The following is a 15,312-nucleotide window of genomic DNA, read 5'->3' on the forward strand; positions in this document are numbered from 1 at the left end:
ACCGAGACTTGTAGTACCTCTAAGCTGAAACGTCTTCTTTTTTTGTGCCTTCGTTTGGTCACTTTGTCAAAATTTCGCGAGTGAGATCACCGCTTTTAGCTTAGTGATGTGTGTGCGGCTGTGTTTTGAATGCGTTTGTTAACCACAAGCTGTTATTTCTTTTTATTAGAGCACGAAACACCTCATTCGTTGGCTTCGTTATGTACGCGCAGGACTATTTTTTTCATGATTTATGCGACGAATATGTAAAGCCATGCATTAAAAGAATTCTCTCCTGATTAATCACTGTTATACTGTCATAAGTCATTTGCAATAACAACTGCCAGTTTGCTTATGTTGCTGTCGGTGCTGTAATATAGAATGGTCTCATATTGCATGGCAAAGAACAGATGTGTTCCCCTTTGCTGAAAACGTTATACAACAACGTCTTTCAAATGATGTCTGAAAGAGTCGGTGCAAATGCTGACCGTCTTTTAAGAAATGATTTGTTGTAAACTTCCAAATCTCTCTGGAAAAATTACCTTTTTCTATTCTGTAAGCAATTCATAATGAAACTTGAGTATGGCACTTGATTATATATTTTGGACGTTAAACGTTTTTTTTTCAAATAACCGTGCGTTAACCTTAATGGAAATTGAATGCAAATATAAAATGTTTAGGGTCTATAAAGTGTATATTGCACTCTAATTAGTTGGCCTTACTTAGACAAAGCCATTCAGACCAAAAGCCTTTATAAACATACTTGCTTAAAATAAAGTTGACTTAAAGCCTTTCTTTGTAAAGCACTTCTGTAATCAAATTGACCTAATCTACTTTTCTAAGTAAAACTTTTTTTTATTATTAGATCACTAAAGTCAATAAAGTCATCCAAATAAAAAATTCAGACTCCAGTTTCAACATTCCTAAACTTAAATTCTTTGGTTCTTTAGTTATATATTCTATTACTAAAGAACTGCTTTCATTAAAGCAACTTTACATTAAGTAATATATATATATATATATATATATATATATATATATATATATATATATATATATATATATATATATATATATATATATATATATATTCTGTTTATTTGGGAAAAGTTAAAACATTATTATTATTTTATTCTTTCAGTGCAGAATGAATTAACCATGCATCTAAACATTTTTCAGCATTTCTGTGTTTTTATATATATATATATATATATATATATATATATATATAGATAGATAGATAGATATATATATATATATAGATAGATATATATATATATATATATATATATATATATATATATATATATAGATAGATAGATAGATAGATAGATAGATATAGATGTTTTTTTATTAAACACAAAAATGCTGAAAAATTTTTAGATGTATGGTTAATTCATTCTGCGCTGACAAGACCAACCAACAGAATAAAAATAATAATAATGTTTTAACTTTTTCCCAAATAAACAAAAATTGTTTTAGTTCGCTTTCAGTAAAGCAACTTTACATTAAGCAGTAAGCAATCCAAACAGTGCTCGTGGCATGCAAACCCATTAGGCTAAATAATGAAGACAAGGCTTTTCCGTATTTAATGTGTACAATGGTCTACATGTTTACACCACATTCATTTCCCCACCAAAGTTTGTAAATGGTACTAAATCATAAACGTCTGCCATGCCATGGGTATGGGTGCATATGGCAATCACCTGTTTACAGAGTGCTATTCAACCCCATTAAAGCTGTATTTTGTGCTTTTGAGACCTCTGCACAACACAATGAAGAAAAATAGCTTGTTTGCTCTCACATGAGAACCCTCCAAAGGTTTGGCAGGATGCCGGCGGTTTGATTTGTGTACCGTGTGACAGCCCACAGCTAGATTGACAAATTCCCTCTCCCCGTCCTGGCTCTGTATTAAACACAATGCATTATGAGGCAGGACTTCCCCTATTGTCTGAGCCCGGGTGTGGACTAGAGCATTCTGTCGCCACATTGTGCCTCCTTTCCTCTCCTCCCTCTCTGCCTTGAGAAGCACCAGAAAAAAAGTTCTGCTCCCTCCTTATCTTGGACAATATTAGTCGTAGAGTTAGTTAAAGAACTCAATCTGAAAAGCAGATGAAAGCAGGATGAAATCAGTGGCCGTATCAAGATATTTGCTTAGCGACAGTCTCTTCTGTGTTTGTTCTTTAACCTGTTTTAGAATCTCATTACAAATAGCTCAGTCATAATATCACTAATCCAAAGCTGCCAGGAATTTTACAGTACAGATTCAGTACTTTTTGTTTGTTTGTTTGTGAATATTTTTTGTGAATAATGATTCATTTTCTGTGTTCCTCGCGTATGGTTTCGTAAGAATTGGTCCCATGAGTAATATGGACGACTTATATATATCGCAGATTTTCCAGTCAGGCATGAGAAGTAGCACGCTTTAATGCATTAATCAACAAACAAGTTAGGAATGACACGAGGGTGAAAGCGAATTTTTATCTACAGGTATTGTGTGTAATGTTACAGAGTTTTGAGCATCATTTAATACTGTAGAAATAATAGCGTAATGTTTCTGTATAAAAAGGAAGAAATACTGTAATATGTCTTTAATTATATAATATGTAAAATAACGATCATGCTGTGAATTTGAAGATATTGATTGGAATTCACACACAAACACAATTTGACTAAAAGCAAATTTTATTTATTATATGCACACAGACACACACACACACACACAATAAAATCAGTAATACCGTGAAATATTCAAAATGTAAATTAATACTGAATTTTCAGCATCATTAATCCAGTCTTCAGCGTTTCTTATTCTAACATGCTGATTTGCTGCACAAGAAACATTTGGTAACATTTGTTTTTTTTTACGGTTACACCAATTAGTTGCTCATTAGCATGCATATTACTAGAATATTAGCCATTCATTACTACCAATTAAGCACATATTTATGTCTTATTCTACATCCCTTATCCTACCCAATACCTAAATATAACTACCTTCTGTCAAAGCTGCTTCATAATTTTGTGGTTGTCTGATAGCCCAGTCTCATGACAATGCATATAAACAGTGCACCAAATAGAAATGAAAACTCGTGGTTTTGATATATGCAAAAACGTGTTTTCACGTACGTATTATATGCATCCCACAACTCTAATCCTACCCATAGAAAAGCACATACACAAAATCAATTTTTACATATCTATATCACAAGTTTTTATTTGGCGTACTATTTATTGTCGTTACATCATACTGACGTGACAGAGAGTGCTAAAGCTGTGTTTCTGCCCCCGTATGCACTTTGCGTTTGTTGCATGTGAACGCTATTTATATACAGTCACTGCGCATCAACATTGCAATTCGTATTCAGATTTAGGGTCAAAGGGACACTCGTGCTTCGGGGCAACAGCTCTTTCAAACTGCTGAGTTATAGTCCTGCTCCATTAGCAGAATCTGGCTAATGCAGGCTTGAAATAATACAGCCAGTCTCCTCTGGGGTGAAATCATTTTTCCTGCTCCCTCTTTTGCACACACGCCTGTCAATGCCTTACAGACTTCTGCACCTTTCAGCGGGCAAAGCAGAAAAGTGCAGCACGTACTCCGTCAGACGCTGAAGCGCTCACCTGACGAAATCTACAGTATCTCCTCCACGGCTTCACAGATGTTCTGACGCAGAATCACACGCAATCCAACGGGCTAAAAAGCCGAAACGGAGAGGATCTCACAGCCACATTGTCAAATCTGTCATGAAGGAACAGGGTTGAAATAAACCATCAGGACCCGAGGCAAACACACCGCACTGTAATTTATGGCCGCTGAGGCGAATGCTGACTGCCTAGTCAAAGTATAGCGGGAAGGCAAAACACAAGCTGTGAAAAGCATTTATTAACTTTCACTCCCTAGACGCTCGGAGACTGCGCATGTGACAGTGAAATGTTTTGTTAACCCCTTTTTGCAAACGAAACAGTCTGAAACGATTTTTGTGACTTATAATTATGTATTTTTACAGATATACACCAGCCATTTTTCTCTGACATGTTGAGAATGTCCCCCATACAAAATATACATTCGGCGTGTGATTAAATTGGAACCTTCTGGGCTATGAAACGGTCCCCTCACGGCAGGCCTGGAAATCCATTCACGTGCACAGCTCGCTACGTACAATTACCACACAAGTGGAAAAAAGGTATTTAAGTGCAAGTGCAATGCGCAGAGAGACTTTGAGGGGAAGAGAGAAACGGAAAGAAAGAAAAATAAGACAAAAAACGACAAACCGAAGTCCGTCCAGAATGCTAAACTAGCTCGCTACCCGCCGGAGGTACTTTAGCCGACAGTATTTATTTTTAAAAGCCACGCGAATGTAACCTTAAAAGTTTCAAGAAGGGCTGCAGTATTGCCACGTGACCTCTTGAATTCAGTGAGCAGTCAAAAAATTACTTTGCATTTTTAATCCGGTTTAATGTAAAATCTCTGGTCTGATTAAATAATGAATGTAAGAAAAGGCTGATAGCACGTCCGGGTTTTGTTAAATTCCGTATATTTTATATTTACATTATTTGCAATTTGCTTATTTCATAGTTCAAAATGTGCTATGCTTTTTCACCTATAAAAGAAGACCTATTACTTATGAGCTAATGATGATTGGGCCTTGCAAGCAAGTTCAAACATTTCAACAAAAACAATTTAGTTTTAACAATTTAAACAAAATATTCAAATATCTATATGATTAATAAACTGTGCATTATTGTACTTGCACAAAATCAGGGATTTTGTAGGATTATAGTCAGGTGTATGATCAACCAATTACACCAAACAAGTGCTAATGATCATTAATGTCACACATAGGTCGAAACCCAGTCATGAACTGAAACAGAAACAGTTTTGTAGGAGGCTTCAAACTGGGTGAGGAACAACCAAACTCTGCTACCAAGGTGAGGGTGTGAAAAATAGTTTCAAGATTGAGCACGGCAACAAGACACAATGTAGTTATACTGCATCAACAAGGTCTCTCCCAGACAAAGATTTCAAAGCGGACTGGTGTTTCAAGATGGGCTGTTCAAGTTCTTTCGAAGAAGCACAAAGAAACAGACCACGTTGAGGATCGTAGACGCAGTGGTTGGCCAAGGAAACATAGTGCAGCAGATGAAAGGCACATCAAGCTTATTAGCCTTTGAAAACGGTAGATGTGCATCAGTGCCACTGTCTGGAGAAGTCTGTAGAAGTTGTAATGGAGTTGGAGATTTGGTCAGGATTAATGTTGTTCTCAATGCTGAGAAATACAGGCAGATACTTATCCATCATGCAGTACCATTAGGGAGGAGTATGATTGGCCCCAAATTTATTTTGCAGCAGGACAACGACCCCAAACATACAGCCAAAGTCAATGAGAACTATCTTCAGCATAAAGAAGAACAAGAACTATTTGAAGTGATGGCATGGCCCCCAAAGAGCCCTGATCTCAACATCATCGAGTTAAGAGACAGAAGGGTGTGAGAAAGCCTACATCCACAGAAGATCTGTGGTTAGTTCTCCAAGATGTTTGGAACAACCTACCAGCCGAGTTCCTTCAAAAACTGTGTGCAATTGTACCTAAAAGAATTGCTGCTGTTTTGAAGGGTGGTCACGCCAAATATTGATTTGATTTAGATTTCTCTTTTGTTCATTCACTGAATTTTGTTCATTTATGAAAATAAATGTTTAACACTTCCATTCTTTGTTTACAGCATTTTTCACACCTGCCTAAATCTTTTTCACAGTACTGTGTACAGTATATATATATATATATATATATATATATATATATATATATATATATATATATATGTGTGTGTATATATATGTAGTGCTATGTCTTATATTTGTGCTTCTATATTATAGTTATAGTAGCACTGCCGTGGCATGATGTCAGGCTTGCTACAACTGTTCTCATCCCTTCCCCCGCGCTGGAAAAGCCAGTCAGAAGAAATTATCTTTTTTTTACACAGAATATTTTCCAGGCTTTCTCTTTCTGTCTTTTTCTCTCTCTGTGTTATTTTCCCCTTTCTCCTTTTTTTCTCTCAGTTCTCTAATTTCACTCTCTCATGCATTCATTCACAAATGACTTGTCTTTTGCTGTAAATTGCATGTTTGCATTATTGCAGGGTGCATGTGTTGCACCTTATGAAGTACGGTAGGCTGATGCTCATTTAACTCACTATCTTTCTGCTGCTTGCTAGCTTGGCCATCTCTGTTGATATAAAGCCTCTCTAGTATCGGAACTGCTGCTGGGTCTTCACATATTAGCTGTGTGTTTTGCAGCCTCCAACAAACCTAACGGGATCTTGGAGCAGCAGTGGGCCCCAGAAATGCGCCCATGCAAGTCCACCGACTGCGTGGACACACCCTGCCAGAAATCGACCTTTGCCCCGCTGCCTTCTGGGTAATTCGAAGAAGACAAAAGCTATGGGAACACACACACACACACACACACAAACTGAAAAAAACCAACAATTTTGGTGATCCAGTAGAACGGAAGGCTTCGGTTTGGGGAAGCATGATCTAACAGGGATTCTTATGCACTGAAGGAATAGTCCAGCTTAATGTATGTGTGTGTGTATATATAAATATATATATATGTGTGTGTGTGTGTGTGTGTGTGTGTGTAATTTACTCACCCTGAAGTTGTTCACTGTAAAAAATGCTTTTCTCAACTAGATTTTTTTGTCTTGTTTCTTGCCAAAATATCCAAAATTTCTGTAAATCTGTACTATTTCTAGTAAAAAAATATTGTATTGTTTTCAGAAAAAAAATACTTAGAACAAGCAAAATAATTTTATTTTAAACAGAAAACTAAATTATTTTGCTTATACCGTTGGTCATTTATTTTGCTTGTCTCAAATAAAAACTCACTTAATTTTGACTTGATTTTTTTCTTGTCTCAAAATTCTAGATATTTTGGCTAGAAACCAGACCAAAACAAATCTATGCTAGAAAAGCTGGTTTTTGCAGTGTTCCACTGAGTTTCATTCTTTGCTCAGCACGAAAGAATGAAGAATTTTGAAGAATGTTGAAAACCAGACAGTTTATGGTAGCCATTGACTTTCATATTTTGAAAACTATACTGTGGAACTCAATGGCTATCATCAACTGTTCAAATATAAACATTCTTCAAAGCATCTTCCTTCGTGTTTGGTGGATGAGTGCATGATGACGGTTTAGATTTTTGGGTAAACTACCTTTAAGAAAGAATATTAAAAAAAAAATCTTAAATGGAGCATGCAACTGAGAATTGAAGACATATTCTGATTACATATTCAATTCACGGATTTGTTAACTAAAATGCAGCAGTGGTAATTAATAATTAGATACAAAACGAATCTGAATCTCAAGAAGCGAAGCAGAATGTGCATGTACGGTGGGCTATATGTGGCATGGCTGTGGTTTTCTGTGATTCATGGCTTCCATAGACACAACAGTAGTGGTCTCTTTTTCAAAACAAACACAGAAGCTGCAGAGTTTAAACAAAGTAAAGATGGTGGTTGTGGCTAAGCTGGAAAAATACTGTGGCTTTAAATGTTTTCTCAAGCTTGGCCAACAAGGTGACGGATCGAAAGTATTGACAGGGCCAATAGCAATTTTTTGCTTATTTCAAAGTGATTAAATAATGACTTTGATTAATAATGATTGTGAGAGACAAAAACTAAAACAGCTTTTAAAAAGCCCTAGCTCGGTTTGATTTACTGTCTGATGTAGGAGCCAACGTACTTGATTTACTTTTCTGCATGAAATCAAAATTGACTCTATTTACTTTTTTAGTACACATTACTGGTATTATTGTGAATGATTCATCAGCGCATGTTATTCCAAAGGAAAAAAATGTTTGTCTTTGTAATCCTTCATCCTCCAACCACCTGTCATGTGGAGTCAACTTTTTGAAATCTAATCAAATCCCTTTGGAAAAAAATCATGTTCTGCTTTTTTTTTTTTCTTGTTCAGTTTCTTAATGACATTTTATGACTAATAATTAGTTTACTGTAATGTAGCGGTTTCTGATCTGAAGTCTTATAATGTTGAAGGTATACTGGTTCAAGTAAATGTAGATAAATTAACCTAATTTAATTTAATTATTAAAGCCTCAATTAAATAATGCCTATTTATTTCTATGTTTGTTTAATTTTAGTTTATGAAAGAAATGAAAAGTAAACAAAATAATCTAAAGTGAAAAATATTGGGGGTGGGGAGTAGTTTGGTATGATATTTAATAAATAAAAAATTATTAAAACTAAAAATGTAATTAAAATTAACATTTTTATTGAGTTTTATTAAAGAAAACTATTTGTCAAGATATGTTTTTGTTACGTTTTATTGATAGATCCAGTTAAAACTTCATTTAGTGGTTCCTTGAATAAATACGTTTGAAGCCATTTGGAATATTATGGCTAAATTGTGTAGTAGTTTTTTTAATATGGTTACATCACCTGACAGTTAAAGTCATTAAATCAACATATGTTTTTAAAAAATGTGTGAAATCGAAATGAATTATCTAGACGTTTAAAATTCTTTCTTTTCATCATCTCAGACTTGTCATTGATCCATAAACAATAGAATGTCAAAAGCCGATGCCCGAGATCCTCACAGCATACAATAGAATTAGTCTTCTTTTGAATGCCAAAGCTGCTTTTATTTATTTATTTTTATCATGGCTGTAAAGCTAAATATTAAAACTGTAATCCAGACCAGCTAAATCCAAATCCGCCATATTCCGCTGAAACCTTGTAATCCCTCCGTGCGCCAAGTCAGGATGGATTTTGTCGTATGTTTAAATTATTCAGCATCTTTTCTTGCCGTGTTGAATCTCTGGAGATGGTAGGAGCTGGAATGATCGCTCTGGTGTCAAGCAAATGTGGAACGGATGCTCTGATGTTTCCTGGAAGCCGCGTGTGTGTACCGTAGCGTTAACACGCTCTCCTCTCTTCTCTAGCCCGCTTCCCAGGGTGCACACAGAGACTTCGTCAGACTGTAGCGTGTGGCAGATTGGGTGGACTAATTCAGGATTAATTGCATGCTTGTTACAACAGGGCGCCCATATGGCCTCAAGCTCACTGGAGTGGCACTTTTGTGTCAAATCGCACATTTGCTTGAGGAAAGGGAGGATGGGGAAGGTTGTTGGTGAACCGAGTTGCGTTTCCCGATTCTGTCGAATCGGCAGAAACATCCAAAATCCTGCTGGCACGTTACACGGATCTTCCTGAATTGCCAGCGGCAGTTCCGCACGACTGAAAAGGACGTGATTGAACATTATTCTCGGGCAAAGAATCGCTCACAATGGAGAGTGATAGGTTGTATTGTGTATTCAATCAGAAATCGAAGACGTTGGAGATGAGGGAATTCATGAGCATGTGAAAGGCACGGTGGAAGCCATTTAAGCCCGTTTAGAGTCAATGTCACACAGATGTTCAGGATGGGATCTGTTTCTCAGCAGTAGAAAGTTATTAGAATCAAAAGCTCCCTGAATGCTTGTTAACTCCGTAGTCATAAATCCTTGATCCGATTCAAATTTTCAGGAAGAACGCTGTCATGATCTATATTTCACTCAAGAGGCCACTTTTGTATCAAAGTGCCTCAATGATGATCGGTTTTGGCTTTTTGCAAGAGAACAACATTAGAAAATTCACCCTTATTATTGCTTCTCCGTTGCAGTTCCTCTTTCCTTTAAGCAGGTTGCATTCAACTTTTTAAAATTGCCTGCAAATTACCCGAGTTTCATTTTACTTATTCTTTTGGCAATTCTGTACTTGTATGGTGACATTTTTGGACAGTGAATATTGGATGTGACATTTAACCTTGTAGGCTAAATGCACACGCAACTTAGGTTCACCAGCAAAGCCGTCCGTTCTATCCTGTTTTAGCTGTCGCAACAAAGAAACATCAACTCCGAATGGAAACTGGTAAAATACTCACTTGGAAAAATGGTGATCATTTGCAACAGATGTTTTCATAGCGGATTCCACATGCTAGCTTTTATCATCAAGATGCATGGGACAACCTTAGCGGGCTCTCTAATTCAATTACAAAGTGGCAAACAAAAGGTTAGCAGAGTTGTATGAGCAAATGTTCAAAGGTGTCATCTTCTTTTGTGGTCCACATACTACCAATTAGAGCTGCTTCTATCTGGGTGTGAAATCTACTAGCAAGAGCGATTTACCGAGCAAGTGACAGCAGACAAACCAGTTGGCTGTGAGGGTAGAAATGAAGGTGGCAGGCGGACTGTTTGTGCTGTGCCGTAAGGCTCTCACAGCGTGTTTGGCTCTCACCTGTTTCCCTGCAAACATTTCACACTTCTCTACAAAGCTAGTCCCTCTACTGAGGTTTGATCTATGGGCTTTGTTCCTTCTGTCTTAGCTGCTTATATTAAATAAAGGTTTTTTGTCTTTTTTTTCTGAAGAGCTTAAGAAGTGCTTTCTTGTGCAAAGCCCATCTACCATGCTGTTGAAGTTGGCCTGACATCTTTCCCAGTGTTTTCTATTCTCTTGCCAAGGTGTTCTACATGGTTTCCAGAACATTCTGGTGGTTGCTATGTTGTTGCTAAGCTCTTCTGAAGACGTCTCCCAAGCTTACAGTCCAAAGTCAAAAGAGCTACTTGGACCCCTCTTTCAGTGCAATTCTAAGAGATTTTTCAACTGAGGCTCATTGGGGAAAAGGATATTACAAGCAAAATTGTACTGTGTTGTTTCCTGACCATATCACAAAACACTTTAAAAGTGAAATGTCAAGTTAATTTTATTGCATAGGTTATTGTATGTATCTCAGATATTTGAAAATGAAGTGTCTGCTGAGTGTCGTTAAAAGGTTAATGCTATATCGCACTTGAAAATAACATTCTAAGCTTGTGTATCGTAAGTTTTATTTCATAGGGCTATCTATGTGTTAACTGTAGTGCTGTATCGGGTGAGCTATTGAGAAAGTTTGTTATATCAGAAAAGCCATACATATTAAGATGGTTATGTGGCACGAACAGCAACATGTATCTTCAAAATGCATTTGTTTACACATCATGCAAGTTTTTTATAACTTAGTGTTGTGCAAGAAAACACAGTATAATAATTTACCTGGGAAAAGAATAAATGCTGTTGGTCTTCTACTTTCACTACTGTTCATTTTAGCCAAGAACTGCAGACAACTATACCCCTAGGCAGGTTTTTTGAGGTTTGTAAGTAGAGGCACATTTTTTTTCCCAGTAAGACTAGGCTGAGATTTATTTTCTCTTATTTCACTTTAACTCTCACATCCTCCAATAAGTTCTACAACTTGAGATGTTATTCATGTCTGTTGCACAAACGATATATCACAATTTACACAGCAAGTTATGTGCAGTAAATTTGGCTTTTGCAAGCCCCACTAAATGTAGAACAAAGCAATCAGATACAACTCATTTTGTTTTAATCATATGAAAGGTAGAAGACTTTCAAATCAGACAAGCCAATATTTTATTCACAATAGAACATAGAGAACACAACAAATGTTTAAACTGAGAAATATTACACTTTTATCCACGAAATGAGATCATTTTAAATTTCGATGCCTGCTACAGGGCTGAAAAAAGCTAAACATTTTTTGAAAAGATTCAATTGGGAGAACATCCAGCAACTAATTAAGTTAAGTAACATCAGGTTTATAGAATGATTAGCTGTGAAAGGGATGTCATAAAGAGGCAGAGTCTCTCAGAAGTAATATGCATAGCAAAAACATTGAGAGAAACTGGACAAAGAACTTTGTTAGATGCCTATTCTAAATGGGCCCAGGAGTACTTTCAGAAAACGCTGTCGTAAACACAATCCTCCGTTCATATCAGCGTACCCATATCAAGCAAAAATGGGACCAAACACCAAAACTACAATCTAATCCAAATACCCAGAGGTCTTCAAGCTGTTATGAACAGAAGAGGAGATGCTATACCGTGGTAAACATGCCCCCGTCCCAACTATTTTAAGACCTATAGCAGCCATGAAATTGGAAATTGTAAAATTTCTCAGTGTAAACATTTGTTGTGATCTGTGTTCTATTGTGAATAAAACATTGGCTTTTTTTATTTTATTCAAATTCGAAAATTTCCCAACATTTCCGGAATTTAGGTTGTAGATAGATAGATTGATAGATATAGAGGAACATATGTTAGATTGTTTCTTTGGCGATCTGATTAGATATTCATGCCCTCCCGCCTCTCATTCTCCATAATGATCTGTAGCAAAATGCAATCAGATGGCGTTTTAATCCTTTTTTTTGTGAAAGGCCCGCATGGGTTACGAGGTCAAGGTTCAGCTACGAGGGGTTGAACTCCACTAATTGTTTCCCTAGAATGATGTCTACATCTCTTTCAAACTGCGTTCATTGAGTCACGTTTTGAATTCAGTGCTTTGACTAACTTTACAAAGACTAAATTACAGACGCTGTGAATGAAGCGGCAGATACTTAAAATGTAAAAAAAAAAGGCCTCCAGACAGGGATGTCACATCACAGCTTTAACAGAAGGGGAACTCCACACCCTTGGGCCAAAGTCTTTCTAGAGCCAAAAAAACGACAGACAGCACATCTGGCTGTCAATGTGCGTTCCTTTCAGCTGAATGTGGGTTTGCTTTTACTGGGTGGTGGAACAAATGTAGAAGCATTCGCAATTTTAACACTGGTTGCGGTGCTGCTGTATAACCTGCATGCACAAAACTCCTTGAAGGAAGACCGATTTTTTTGACCTTGAGTCCATTGGTATGACGTGCTGGAAAGGCGGCCAGATTTAATCGAGCTTTTAACCCTGTGCCCTGTGCATTAAGTGTAGTCGAGCTGGGAATGGACGTGTTTTTTAAATGTTTTCACACCCTTTATTAAACCTTGAAGTCGCTGGATGCACCAAGCCGTGCCAGCGGTGACACTAGGCGCTAGAAAGTGAGAAATGAGATAAAGGCACAATCAAAAAGGTGACACTGGGGCTCGTGGGACTGTTAGTCATCTGCTTGGGTGAGGATGGTGGGGTGGGGGGGCCATAGACAGAGGAGGCGTTACGCCTTTTCCTTCTCCATTACTTTAATTGTTTCCAAACCATTTGGCCTTGAACGTGCGCTAGTCTATACTCAGCACACATGCTTCAACCACACTTAACATTCCTTGGTGCGCAAGCCCTTAATCTTTCCTCCACTTTCCCTGTCACTTGAATGTAAGGAGGGTGATATATGGAGTTGAGAGACACACTGAAATTTCGGGGTAACTTTGAAGGCTTCATCCGCAGGCAGTTTGTCTGCAGGTCTGAGTGATTGCGTTTTGTCTTTCGTGTCCATCATTTACTCGCAACTTATTGCTTCCAATTTAATATGGGGATATTGCATTTGGAACGGCACTTCATATATATAAAAAGTCTGGATTTGTTTCTCCAGGGAGACCAGCACAAGACGTGCAGAAAAAAGAATAGATATTGTGCCGCGAATTAAGAATTAGTTCCCACGACTTCTTGATACATGGCAATATTTTATTAATTCGTTCCCTAAATCGTGGCCACATTTGACTAATTTGTTCTGTCGTTTTTAGGTCAGCTGTGATCACTTTGTACTAATTTGTTCCATGATCCTAATGTGGCCATGATTTAGCTAAATAAAAACCAAGAATTAGTGCAACGAGGGAATGAATTTCTACAATGCGTCCACCATTTACCTAAAACAAGTACATTTGGGGAATTCATTTAAAATTTGCTGCCTCCATATTATGAATTTTCCAAATTGGCCTAGCTTGCGCACTTTGTGCACTAAATCGATATTAGTTATTGACCAATATTTTTACAAAAACTACATTTAATTGTCACCATTACCTAACATTAAAAAGTGAAAGATGGTTTAACAAAATGTATAATATACTGAACGTCCAGTTGTGGGAAAATTGTGGGAAAAAAATATTTGAAAGTGTGTATCTTCTGAACTCGTGTTTTTCCAAACCTGTATGACATTCTTCAACATTCAGTTTTAGAACTTTTTATAGATTCGCGATGTCTTCCTATAATGAAAATACTAAACAGACATGGTTTTGTAGCCCATTGTTAGGTCAGGTCTGCTAGACATCTTGTGGAGTCTAAGAGAGCGCTCCGATTTAGTCTAATACAGGTCGAGCGACCTCATGTCGTTTAAGGAATTCAAAGCTGTTTACAGTAGTGTATTCAAACAGAGCTTTTGTGACGGCTCCAAAATGATCTATGACTCTCCTTTGGAGTAAAAACATACTTGAGGCCTTTTCCTCCCTTTTCTTTTCTCACCCTGCATGACAGATGTGTCTCCCTTCCCCCTCTACCTCCCCTCCAGCACCCCCATTTTTCCTCACTGGCCCTTTATTTCATCCTACCCGCATTGGTGGGGAGGAAATGTGCCTGCCACATGATGATATCTTGATTTTTTCCCAAAAAGTTTCCCATTTCCTGTGAGTTCTGACTCACAGACGTTAACAAAAAGGCACACAATCAACCACGTTTCCAAAAGTTATTCAGCATGGCATAAAGCATTGTGGTCTCTGAGTAATTGTTCCTGATTTTTAACCAGCTGTAAATGTTTGGGGCAACCAGAAAAGGTCTTTTGTCATTTCTAGTCCAGATGTGTGCTTTCTTCCGGATATGCGAGTTCAGCTCTGCTCTCGCTGATTTAATGATGCATTGTGTGTTGCGGATGATGTATTTCACTCATTGTAAGTAGTTTTTAGGTAAAGAGTGTGGAACAAAAACTCTCAAGTTGTCCATACTTTGGCAGAGGAGCAGATGGCAGAATACTGGGGATTTTAATTTCCTCACAGGTTCTACATAATAAACTCAAGAAACGTTTCTACAAATTTGAGTTTGATTGATATGGCTTAATAAAGGCATAGTAACCCAAAAATGATCCTCAACGTTTCATCATTTATTCACCCTCATGTTGTCTTCTTCTAAACTCATATTTGAACTGTGCGCTATATATTTGCAGTGATGTTTAATAAAAGTTCTTCAGAGCCTTTTCAGAAGAATCTAATTAAACCGTATTTTCCCTTTTACAAGGTCTTTGAAGCGCCCGAGTTTTGGATAAGAGACAGAAATCTGTCAGGTTTTGTTAAAAACACCTCGAAAATAAATGTAACTCATAGGTTTTGAACAACGCAAGGGTGAGCAACCGTTAACTAAATTTTCATTTTTAAGCGAACTAACTCTTTAAACGTCAAATAAACAAATCAGAAATGGTGAATTGTATACATTTTGTTACGCAATATTTACTTATATTTAAAATCAGAAAACATCTAAATGACGCTAAGAAGAACCAAACACACAAATGTCGAATTGGACTAATATTAGCTTATTAATCAGG

Source organism: Puntigrus tetrazona, chromosome 1 (genome assembly GCF_018831695.1).
Source record: "Puntigrus tetrazona isolate hp1 chromosome 1, ASM1883169v1, whole genome shotgun sequence".
NCBI classification, from domain to species: domain Eukaryota; kingdom Metazoa; phylum Chordata; class Actinopteri; order Cypriniformes; family Cyprinidae; genus Puntigrus; species Puntigrus tetrazona.